At 34.5% G+C, this 7,075-nt stretch overlaps 1 pseudogene; it reads left to right on the top strand.

Moving 5' to 3' along the window:
* Positions 1 to 3,168: 3,168 nt before the first annotated feature.
* LOC108372390 (transcription factor Adf-1-like) lies at positions 3,169 to 4,082 on the top strand (annotated as a pseudogene).
* The last annotated feature ends 2,993 nt before the right edge of the window (positions 4,083 to 7,075 follow it).

The raw sequence follows: 7,075 nt of genomic DNA, 5'->3' as shown, positions 1-7,075 counted from the left end.
GAAATGTCAAAGCATACTGAGCATCTTTCTCTTTGACACCATGTCTGAAATCCCACGTGATCTGTCAAATACTAATGCATGAAAATCCTAACCTCAAAAAAATCACCCGTTATATAAAAATCCCGTTCATTTGCTCTAATCTCCGAAAATTCTTAACCGATTTCAAGGAAATTTTGTGGGTGTGTGTTGCTGGTTCCAAGTTAAAAGATATGATAGTTCTGAAGTCGAAAAAACAAATTTTTTTCATCGACATTTTTTCTATGCTCCTCGCAATGTGCTTATCTTAAACTATGAAAATCCCGTGTCACTGTGTTCCTTTGCGCTAATTTTTTCATCGAAATTTTTTCAATGCTCCTCGCAACGTGCTTATCTCACTATATAAAAATCCCGTGTCACTGTGTTTGTTTATGCTAATCTACAAAACCGCTTAACCGATTTCAATGAAATTTTGTGGGTGTGTATTGTTAAAATATAGGATAGTTTTGAACCCGAGAAAAAAATATATATATATATATATAAATATATATATATATGCTCCTCGCAACGCGCTTATCTTAATATATAAAAATCCTGTTCATTTACTTTAATCTCCGAAACTTCTTAACCGATTTCAATGACATTTTGAGGGCGTATATTGTTGATTCCAACAAATTTTTTTTCATGGACATTTTTCCTATGCTCCTCGCAACGTGCTTATATTCATATGTAAAAATCCTATTCATTTACGCTAATCTCCGAAACTTCTTAACCGATTTCAAGGAAATTTTGGGGGTGTGTGTTGTTGGTTCCAAGTTAAAAGATAGTATAGTTTTGAAGCCGAGAAAACACATTTTTGTTTCATCGACATTTTTTCTATGCTCCTCGCAACGTGCTTATCTTAATATATAAAATCTCGTGTCACTGTGTTGGTTTATGCTAATCTACGAAACCGCTTAACCGATTTCAATGAAATTTTGTGGGTGTGTATTGTTAAAAGATAGGATAGTTTTGAACCCGAGAAAAAACAAATTTTTTTCAGCGAAATTTTTTCTATGCTACTCGCAACGTGCTTATCTCACTATATAAAAATCCCGTGTTCGTTTACGCTTATCTCCGAAACCGCTTAACCGATTTCAATGAAATTTTGTGTATGAGTATTGTTGGTTCCAACTTAAAAGATAGAATAATTTTCAACCCGCGAACGGATTTCAATGAAATTTTGTGGGTGGGTATTTTTAAAAGATACGATAAAACCCGAGATATTTTTTTTTCTTCGACATGTTTTCTATGCTCGCAACGTGCTTATCTTAATATATAAAAATCCCGTGTCACTGTTGTCACTGTGTTGGTTTACTCTAATCTCCGAAACCGCTAAACCGATTTCGATGAAAATTTGTGGGTGTGTATTGTTAAAAGATACGATAGTTTTTAACTCGAGAAACAAATTTTTTTTTCATTGACATTTTTTCTATACTCACACTGTTCCTGAATTAGTTAAAAGTTCACTAAAACGTACGATAAAAATTGAAAATACAACTTTGTTCGTTATCAATCACCTACGTAACCAAAATCCATTTGCACTAAAATCGTATCAGCCTTTTTTTGCGAAATAGTGACATTCAAGAATTTCAAAATTATAAAAATTTCAGAAAAAAACTTTTGTTCATATTTTTTTTTAAATCGTTGGATATAATTAAGATAACAGTTATAAGTAACTATCTGAACAGCCCTTGGCTCGTTAACACATACGTAACTCTTTTGCAGAGAAATCGTTAATGATGTATTTCTTGTTTTGATTTATTCTGAAAGCTTAAATTAGTGGTGACATAACCATAACAATATAAAACAGCTGTTCCAACCAACCTTATGGGCAACACTGTATTCGATTAGTGGTGCCATACCATAACGCCATAGCCATAACCATAGCCATAGAGACCAATTGAATTTTGGTTTTCTGCCACAACCATAAACAGCTGATATCCGAATTGCGTCATTTTGCGCTTTTATTTTTCGCGTCACTTTACAAAAGGTTATTTTTCAGTATATTGTCTAATTTGTCTTGTTTTTTTCGCGTTCGGTGCAGTTTACAATTAATCCTGTTGCAACCATGATACAAAAAAGAAGGTAGTTTCAGTAAACAACTTTTGACGGATAATAAAATTTTTTGAAGTTTCATAAATTGTGAGTATTCTTTACGGCCTTGCCAATTTGATAATATTAAAACAATAAATCGGAGTATTTTCTTTCCCAAATTTATACCAATTTAATAATATTTCAAATCAAATATCATTATCAGTGCTTGGTAATTTTTTTACTTACGTTGGTTTTTTTTTTAAATATATAAAATGTGTAATGTCAAAGGAGACTTCATTGAAATTGTACTTTTTATTTTATAATAAAAATCACGAGAGCATTATGTTGTTATTTTTTCATTTTCTTATTTTGAATGCAATCCTGCGATTTAAAAATCAAATTCTAAATAATACTCTTTCCAAATAAATCTTTTTATAATCGCCAATTCCATGTGAATAAATAGTTCTCATAACTTAACATGCAAAACAAAAACAAATTGGGAAACACTTTTTTTCGAATTTAAAATTTCCAATGTATGCAAAAAACTTGAATTCGGCTTGCGCATAACGCCCCTCCCATAAGCGATTAGCATAAGTATAATTTTGATTCATCCGTTCTGAAGTCTACTTTCGTCAACCCCATTTCGGAGATTATGCATTAATTTTCAGATTCATCATATTCGACATCTTTGAGTGGACTGATGAAATCTGCTTAAAAAAAAAATATTACTACACGTGATCAGGTAGCATGAATTTAATGAAATGTCATAATTTTATTAAAAGTCGAATGGTTAACAACAACAACGAATGTCATTAAATGAAACTACATTCTTTTTTGTATCATGGTTGCAACTAATATTTTCACAAGACATACGATCTCGATTTCCTCATTTAGTCAGATTTATGTGTAAAACCAAGCAGTGGGATAACCTGGCGCTCGAATGCACGATGTGTATTGCATAAACCCCACTTAAATCGCAAAAAAAAAAATTTGTTGCACTTTTCATTATGTAAGTTTTAATTTGTATTTTTCGTCCGTGCTTTTCATTTTCATGATGTTAATATTATTCATTTTTTCCGCGTTCAGTGCACTTAAGTATTTTTTTTTGAGTATTAGCAATTTGTCCGGAGCTGTCCCTGTTTGTACGATAAAAGTCATACAGACTTCAAGAACCCGGAAAAAAAGACGAGCTTGGCTGGAAGTTGCCAACAGTTTGGAAGTTGATGGTTAACATAAATTAGTTTAGCGTTATTACTTATAAGATGTTTTTAATAGTCCGTTGTCATGAAGAGGAGGGGAAATTCGAGAGAGCGCTTCAGCAAGGAAATTAGAAACTCCTCCTCAGGAAGTGGCGCGCCTGTGGGAAGGCAGTGGGCGCTATTAGACAGCCTGCAGTTTCTAAGAAGTCATATTATTCCTCGCCCGTAAGTAAGATCCATTATACATACATATGTAACAACTAGCATGAATCGCGGCTCCCCCCGCATTTTTCACATTTATAATATTGAGTAAGATTATAACGAATATATTTTTACAGAATGCGACAAAGTGCGCCATCATTGCAAATAAATGATTTAAGTGGCGAAATTTTAGACATACTTTGCGAGTCGCCCTCGCTTGCGCAGTCACCTCAAATCTCCCCTGTGCAGTCACCTCCTAAGTCAACTTCAATTCCATCTGCTCAGTCAACTCCAATTCCACCTTCTCGGACATGGAAGCGAAGAGCCGCACAGGTTGACGAGTTAGACACTGCAATACTGGATACCGTAAAAACTTTCCAGGAGGTATGTGCACGTAAAGGTAATCGCGAAGAGTTTAGTGCGGAGAAAAGTGGTTTTGGGAAAATGATATGTTCTGCCATTTCCAAAATGAAAAGGCCTAACCAAGCGCTAGTTATGCGTCGATGCACTGATATTGTTATGCAAGCGCAAATTGACGAGCATGAAGAAGGACAAGAGGAACAAGACTATTCAACTAAAGACCAGTATAACTATATTATTAACTATAGACTATTAGACCAATCAGAATGAGCACATTGCGTCCGTGTACAAAAATGACATTTCGCACAGAACGTAAAGAGAGAGACTTCTCCGCCACGGACGCAGTGCTAATTCTGACGGGCCTACATGTCGATGGTTGAGTGCACACTTTTTGCCACATGAAATTATTACTTAGTCAGTAAAGCACAGCAACTATCTATATACATATTTGACAGATACAATACCGAGCAAGCCACTTATAGTTCAGTGGTACTAATAACTTTTGTCCAGTCAAATTATATTTTAGAGAAATCAAAATTTGTTAGAGCTCTTAACTCATACCCTGAATTTCAAAATGTAAAAATACAAAAGTCTAAAAGTGATGTATAAGTGCCACTTACTTTTTAAGAGAAAAGAATTGTGATTTGTAAAGTAAAGTACAAAAAATAGAGTATATGGACTGTGAGTTTATGAATCCAAATTTATTTTAATTTCATATATCCATGTATATTAATTTGCTGAAAGCTATTTTATTAATGTTAGATAATAGTTAAACAAATGTGCTTTTTCAAAACTGTAACTATCTAAATACCTACAATAAAATACACTACACAATAATAATTGCATACTCAGAATCTTTCTAGGAAATCTAATTAAAAAAGCTCAAAATTTTTACGACGGTTTGTTGAATTTTTTTAAATATGGCACAAAGTTTAAAACTTGGATTTACATGGTTTTTTTTAAAAAAACGAACTATAATAACAAAAAAATAAATTATATGTTAAAACTTGTCAAAATATGGTGCGGCTTTAATAATTTCGACCACTTTATATACAGTGAGCGTCAAAAGTTAGTTTAATCAGTCGTTTGGTTTATTTTATTTATTTATATTTATAATCATAATACAATATTATATGCGGGTGCATAAATAGGCAGAGTTTTAGGGTGAGTTACAAGTTACAGTTATTGTTTACAAACGTGAATTTAAATTTTNCGATTCATAAAAGTTGAGTTCTAAGCGCGCTGTAATGGCAACCCTAATTCAGCACTGACAAAAGGTTTGTTCCATAGGCAAACTTGCGTTCCACTTTTAAGTTAAGCGGTATTTTAGAAAATTTTAGAAGCGCATTCATTTCGCACACTTTAAACTAATCGGTTGATTTAGCCTTGTGAGTAATAAATTTCTCTTAAATCAATTTTAGAAACGGTATTTATATATTATGAGCGAATGTAGTTGCCGCGGGTGCACGATAATTAAAAGTTTATATTAAAAAGAACATTTTTCAATTGTGAGTGTGAAGAGTCAAACTCCGTAAGCAGACTCGCTACCCAACCAGCAATAAGGAGCCAGCACTGCGACCAAAATTCTGCGTTTTTACACCAAAGCAGTTTTAAGACTCAGCGGAGCCCTAACTAGAGCCGGAACAGTCCGACGTGTCAGACGCATCACTGGTGGTAACCAGTTCAACATTTCTGAGTCTTGGTGCTCCTAAATACCAGAGGTAAGCAGATACGAGTATTCGGGTAGAAGGGCTGCACGACAGGTCGTTAAATGAAAATATTAATTAATTAATTGTGAAACGTATACATATAAGGTGTGAAAAGATACTTTTATAAGGATTATGAGTATATCTGTGCTGTTTTAATAAAGTAACTTTAATAAAATAATTAACCGGCTTGAATAGAAATATTTAAGATTATATTGAGCTCATAGTAGCTGACTATATTTTCATCATCGTTGTGGCTGTTGTTGTGCTATTCGATTTGGATTTTGGTAATGTGGTTTCATACTCGCCAGAGCTAATCCAAGCAAGGACGATCTTTCATAATGGTTGTTAAATATTTGCTGTCGGGACTGAAGTCCACATCGTCGGTTTCCCTAGAATGTGAGCTGTGTAAATGTAAAAAAAATAAGCATTACAACATGCGCTAGAAAAAAAGTGCATTGCTACTCACTTCATTAGGCAGGTCCTGCGCACTAGACCCATGTTGTGCTGTTGGTGAAGCAACACATGTTTACACCATTTTCGTTTACATGTTCTGGTGCACTTCTCCTCTTCTGCCGCTTTTCCTCCGCACCCACTGCTGCTGCTGTGCTGCTATTCAACTGTGAAAGTTCCACGTATGTATCTCCTTCGCCCTATTTTGCCTTTTTCTTCCGTCCAGTGGACAATGAATTAGTAGTGAAATGAGTGGACGACGCTTTAAAATGCCAGTACCGCCGGGTAGGAAGGAACACCCAACCAAACACTCATAACCGAGTTTTCGCCGGAGCCCTGTAAAGATTAGAGAAATGTTAAGCAATTGGCAAACTTGTTGTCTTAAAAATTAAATAATCTGGGCATTCACTCTTTTGCGTATTCAAACCTGATTGTTATCAGAATCGGAATTGATGGCGATCGTTATTGCGTAATTGTGTTCTGTTTTCCTTTCATATTTGATTTACAAACACAATATGGATTACAAAACACAATTATGCAATTCGGATTGCCACCAATTCCGATTCTGATAGCAATCAAGTTTCATGACAGCTCGGATTGTTTGTGTATTTGAAAATTCATGGGATTTGCTCTCACAGGTGAAATTCTATGAATTGTCAAATACACTTAGGATAATTACACTGAATACACAAAGAGTAAATAATGCTAATATTAATTTTATATAAATAATGTTGTTGTTGTTGTTAATGTTCCGTTTACATTTGCTGCGAGGAATTCGAAGTACATTGTATATTTGCAATATTATTGCTAATTAAAGTGTTTTACTACATATGGTTTTGAAATTTTACTGCGCCATCGGTCATAAAATAGTTGGTGAGATATTCCCTGTTGGCATATGCACTATTTCGACCCCTACGTCTGAATGTTTGTACGGACCGCAATGGCCCTCCACAAGGTATCAATTCGTTCCTCCAGTGTGCACTGCTCCCTTCTCCGTCAGTGTAATGCTCTGGACATTACCGTCTATTCGTATCGTGCATCATTATGAAGTTATGAAGTACTAAACACGCCAGAACGATTTTTTCAGAATTTTCTGGGTGGAAA

This window comes from Rhagoletis zephyria, unplaced genomic scaffold (assembly GCF_001687245.7).
Source record: "Rhagoletis zephyria isolate East Lansing unplaced genomic scaffold, Rhagoletis_zephyria_1.1 Rzeph_scaffold_05713, whole genome shotgun sequence".
Taxonomy (NCBI): Eukaryota; Metazoa; Arthropoda; class Insecta; order Diptera; family Tephritidae; genus Rhagoletis; species Rhagoletis zephyria.
Note: the sequence above shows the minus strand (reverse complement) of the source record. Positions and strands in the feature narration are given on the sequence as shown.